Source organism: Otolemur garnettii, unplaced genomic scaffold, assembly GCF_000181295.1.
Source record: "Otolemur garnettii isolate 467f Iridium unplaced genomic scaffold, OtoGar3 scaffold00175, whole genome shotgun sequence".
In the NCBI taxonomy this organism is placed as follows: Eukaryota; Metazoa; Chordata; class Mammalia; order Primates; family Galagidae; genus Otolemur; species Otolemur garnettii.
The window spans coordinates 1,377,550-1,383,323 of record NW_003852570.1 but is presented as its reverse complement, the minus strand read 5'-3'; positions in this window follow the sequence as shown (position 1 = coordinate 1,383,323).

Genomic DNA, 5,774 nt, shown 5'->3' with positions numbered 1-5,774 from the left:
TTACCCAGGGTTTGATATCCATCTGAAAGGACTGTGTCAGGATCTTTAGTAAAACTTGAGAAATTTTCATTTATGATAGTCTCCATTATGGCTTCCATACTTTTGGGACAATATTCTTCCCCTTCAGGGATTCCTATTATCCATATGTTTGAATGCTTCGTGGTATCTTGTACTTGTCTAAGTGAAAGCTGTGCCTTCTCTCTCTTCTTTTTTGACTCTGTAACTACATGTGTTAACTCAAAGTCTTTATCTTATAACTCTGATATTCTGTCTTCTACATGGTCTAATCAATTGTTGATACTTTCTACTGATTTTTTACATTCCTTGATTTTCTCCTTCATTTCTTTAAGCTCATCCATATCTTTTCTATATTCTACATATCTCTCAGTTGACTTTTGGTTCTGTCTTTCCATTTTCTCTCCCAATCCCTTTATTGTCTTAATCATCCATATTTTAAATTCCCTTTCTGTCAAATCCATTAATTCTTTATAGGAGGAGTCTTCTTTAAAAATTGCCTCATGGTTCCTTGGAAAAGTTGCTCTGGCTTGTTTATTCCTGTCGCTCAAATTTTAGTTTTGTTTCCAAATAATTTGTGCTATCTTCTTGTTCACTTCCTTGTGCACCTTTTTCTTTCTCACTTACTTCTTAGCTTCAAGTTACCTTGTCTCAGAGTTTAAGCAATGAAGAGGCCTCTTGGTATTGGGTCAGAAGGCAGGGAATGGTTGGGGCAAGCAAGGAGAAACAAGAGAAAAGGTGAAAAATAGTAAAAGAAAAAAAGGGAAAGAGTAGGAGAAAAGCAAAAGAAACAAAAACAAGCAAAAGAAAGATAAAAAGGTGGTGAAGAGGGACTAACAGAAAAAAGTTGAAGAGCAGGTGAGAAGGAGGACATGAGGGGAGGATGAGAGTGATAGAAGAAATGTTATTGTTCAGTATGATGCTAAGGCCACACCTATAGCTCAAGGGTTATTAGGAGCTGGTCTGGGTGGGTTCCTCTAAATCAGGCACTCCTTTCTTGCCAGAACACAGCCAGACTCTTCCTCTGCCAAAAATAGGAAGAGAAGAAAAAGAGCCAAAAAGAAAAAGAAAACAAAAGGTGGGGGGAAGAAAAGGAGAAAAAGTATGCTGCATGATCTTTCTGCTACTACTACTTCCTGGTACTTTCTTCCTTGGTCCAACAGTAGAATGGTCTCCTGGCCTCCTTGAGCCAGACTACTGTTGGCGGTGTACCTTCCAGACCACTGCTGTGTCACACCTGCTCTTAGCAAGGAAAGGGTGGGAAAAGAAAGAAAAGGATATATAATACACACACACACACACACACACACACACGAAAGAATTGATAGAAGAAAACTAAACATACTGTGGAATCAAATTAAGGAGAGGGAGGGAAGAGGGATACAGAAAGAAAGAAGAGAGACATCAAACAATGAAAAAGAGAAAGAAGAAACAAGATCTTGGTGGGGGGATGTCTTAGCTTATGCTGGAGCACTTTAAAAGTAGGAGAAATGAGAAGAGTAGAAGAGTCTCTATCAGAAGGTGGAGTAAGATGGTGGAGGGGATGCATCCCTGAGCCAACTCTCCTGGCAGTTTCAGGTGAGAGTGGGGGAGCTGATTCTTTCCCGCGTGGAGTGCTGGCATGGACAAGCAGCGCAGGGCATGCAACAAGGAGGTGAATTGATGGATTGAAAGTGTAGCCCAGAACTATGGTGTCTGCCAGGAAAAAAACTCAGGGCAGCAGCTGAAATGGCGCCAGCTGCGACTGGCGGCGCTAGTTCCGTGGCTGGCGGCCTGAGAGGCAGAAACCAATCCCTCCCCCACAAAGGACTTCTGTGCTCAATTTGTGGGGAGTTTGGGTGTTTCACGGAGATTGTGGTGAGACGTGGATTCTCGAGCGGAATTGGGCAGCCAGAAACGGGAGCCATTTGGACCTGGGTTGGGGCATCAGAGATCCAGGCATTTGGACAGAAACTTGAGAGGAAGGGACTCCGCTTAGGAAGTGATCCATACTGTAATTTTGGAAGTCTGTATGGAGCTGAACTGACGCAGTGACCCACAGGGGGAATCGGTACCCTTCCTATAAGCACTGAAAAATCTTTTGTGCATGCCGCGGTGGTGGCGGCAGGAACTAGAAGTAACCAGCCCTTCCTAATCAAAAATAAACTGATTGTGGAGAGTGCAAAAAGCACCCAGCTCTTTTCCCTTGGACCACAACAATTTTCTGTTCAAGGGGAAATTAGGAGTTGAGTGGAAGTCTGTGTGGAACTGCACCAACATGGCAACCCACAGGGGGAATCGGTACCCTTCCTACAAGCATGGAAAAATCTTTTGTGAACGCTGCAGCGGCAGCAGGAACTAGAAGTAACCAGCCCTTCCCACATCAAAAATAAACTGTGGAGCGAAAAAAAGCGTCCAGCTCTTTTCCCTCAGACCACAACAGTTTTTTGCTCGAGGGGAAATTAGGAGTTGAGTGGAAAATCTGGCGAAGTGTGGACTCATGTGCCGAGTTTGGAGGACAGATAGGAGTGGGTGGCCAGCCAAGAACCAGATGTAATGTAAAACTCCAAAAATGACATCTCCATAACATGGCTCATTCTGACCTGCAGCCAGCTATCTGGCATCTGAAGCTAATCCAAGATGCCCAACACTTTGCAGGAACTCATTCTCACCTGCAGCCAGCCAGCCAGCATCTGAAGATAATCCAAGATGCCCAACACGTTGTGGGAACTGTTCTAGGGAGAATCTATGCAACTTGCCAGCAAAGATTCTTTCTTTTTTTCTTTTTTCCCTTTCTTTTAGGTTTTAGCCTGGGAACCACTCACAGCACCACCTGCTGTCTAGAATGTATATTGCAGCATAATTATATTTCCTTTAAACTGGAACCCCACCCATTTATAAAGGGGTTTCTTTGTATATGTTCAAAAGAACAGTATTTTTCTTAGTGGTGCCCTCCTTTTTAAATTATTTTTATTTTCTTTCTTCTTTGTTTGTTTGTTTTACTATTTGTTTTCTATACCATTTTATGAACAATATTTTTGTGATTATCTTTTATTAGTAACTTTTTATTTATTTTTTTGTCAGTTTGTTGGTTGGTTGGTTTTTTTTTTTTTCTTTTTTGTACGTTTGTTTACTTGTTTCTGAGTGTCTGGGCATCAGTGTGCTTGTGTGTCTGGTGGCGTTTTAGTCTGTTTATTTGTCCGCTTCGTTTCAATGTGTTTTGTACTTTGCTAAATCCTTGGGTTGCCTATATTCCCTAACTACAATTTTCACACCCAATAAGAATTTGGAGGAACAGGGGACGAGAGCTGACTGGAGCTAACTTTCAACATAAACTTCAGTTCAGGGGGAGAGACAACCGCCAGAAGAACCCAACGAAGCTGAAGGTGGGGAGCTGAGCTGGGAAAGGAGATGTGTAAATGCACGTCTTCCCCATGGAGGCAAACCACAACTTCAAGAAAACAAATTCCAGGTCTAGATTGAGCCCAAGGAGAATATTCTCCATTGAGTGCCTGGGCAGATAGGCTTCAACTATCTCTGCTGGCAGGCAACAAAAAGTGGTCACTGAGTAGAGAAGGCATTGACATTACGTGGACTCTGGCAGGCACAAAACTCTGATGGACTCATTGACTTTACCTGGACTCTGGTAGGCACAAAACCCCGATTCACTCACCTATTGGACAGGACTTCATTACAGAGTCTGGGTTAAGAGAAACTGGTAGTGGGGTTAACAGAGTCTGAGGTTACCAGAGTCCAACAGCGAAGGGCAAGTAAGGAGGGGAAAGAGAAATCAGCCTCCTTACTCCAAATCGTCTACTGAACGGGCCTTTCTGACTTGTCAGAGCATCAGAGCGAGCCACACTTGTACCACCAGTAGACTCCTATTATTTAGTTGCTGGAGACCTTGTGATCCTTCCAACCAGAGAGTGGGTACTGATCGAGTCAATAGGTTTGGATCTCTTGACTTGGGCAAATGAACTGGTGGTCGAGGGAGAATCCCTGATGCTCTCTAGATATTCTCAGGCCTAAATTGTCTTAAGGTGGAACATTCTCCAGCTGTCACTGATGGCCTGAGACAGTCAAGCCTCAACTCCCTTTGCTGGCGGGGGTCAAAGAGCAGTAACCATGTGGAGTTGGCATTGACTCTACTTTGATTCTGGCAAACACAAAGCCCTGCCACATCCATTTATTGGGCAACTGGGTCACAGCCCTGTGGAGTCTCCAGTGACTGGGTGTGATGAAGGTACAAGGTGGGGTAGGAGGCATCAACCTCCCTAGAATATTTTATTTCCTGGGTAGGTCCTTCTGACTCCACAGAACACCAGAGCAACTCATACCTGAGCTAGCAGAAGACCCCTGCTGCACAGTTACCAGAGACCTCTTGAACTCTCTCACTTGAGACTTGTGTTGACTGGTACACTTGACTTAGATCATTGGAACCAGGCCAATCACCAGAAATATCTAAAGTGATACCCTGGGGCTGTGGCTGAAGGAAGGTGTGGTTTTCCTTTCCCAACTGTCACCAGTGAGGGGAGGGATGACTTAATCGCTGATATCTCTCCATAGCCCAGATCATAACCCAGAGCAATTGATTTTCTAAGATACAACAGTTACCAGCTGAAAACAAGATAGAGACACGCAGGCCCCCAGGCTGCCAGATCATAGCATTATACACATCCTTGGCAAAGCTCTAGGGGAAAAGATACAGACACCAGTCCCAGCCTTTGCCCAAAATGACTAGTAAAATACTACTCCCAGAGCCCCCAACCCAACTTCCTCTTACCTGCTCACCTAGACAAATGGAGTAAATCCAGCATGGGGCGGAGTCAGTGAAAAAACTCCGGTAGTAGGAATAACCAGAGTAGATCAACCCCCCCAAGGAAGGATGTGGCAGAGGCATCTGAAGACCCAACACATAAAGAGATGGCTGAGATGACAGAAATTGAGTTCAGAATGTGGATAGTGAATAAGATTAATAGAATGGAAGAAAGGAAAGAGCTAGAACTTCAAAAAATTATTCAAAAAATATCTCAAGAAATTATTCAAAAGATGTCCCCCCAAAATATTCAAAAGATGACTCAAGAATTCAACAACTTCAAAGATAAACTGATCAAAGATTTTGAAACTTTGAGGCAAGAGTTTGTAGCCCTCATAGATTTGAAAAATGCCATTGAATCTCTTCATAACAGAGTGAAACAGACTGAAGAAAGGATCTCTGACATTGAAGACAAAGCTTTTGAACAAGACCAAGAGCTCAAGGATGACAGGAAATGGAAAACAAAAATGGATCTTTCTCTCAGAGAGCTCTGGGATAATTCAAAGAAAACTAATATTGGCCTTATAGGAATCCCTGAACGTGATGAAGCTGCCTCACAAAACACAGAGGCTCTTCTTCCTGAAATTTTGAAAGAGAATTTCCCAGACATGCCAAGAGATCTGAAATTCAGATAGCAGATAGTTTCAGAACCTCAGCACAACTCAACCCGAACAAGATATCCCCAGGCAGGTCATAATTAACTTCACTAACGTTAATATGAAAGAAAAAATTCTGAAAGCAGTTAGACGCAAGAAAACCATAACCTACAAAGGAAAGGGTATGAGAATGACTGTAGATCTTCCTGCTGAAATCTTTCAGGCTAGAAGAGGATGGTCAGCGACTTTTTTTCCCTCAAACAAAACAACTTCCAACCCAGGATCCTATATCCAGCTAAACTGAGTTTCATCTATGATGGAGAAATTAAATACTTTAATGACATCCACATGTTGAAGAAATTTGCCAT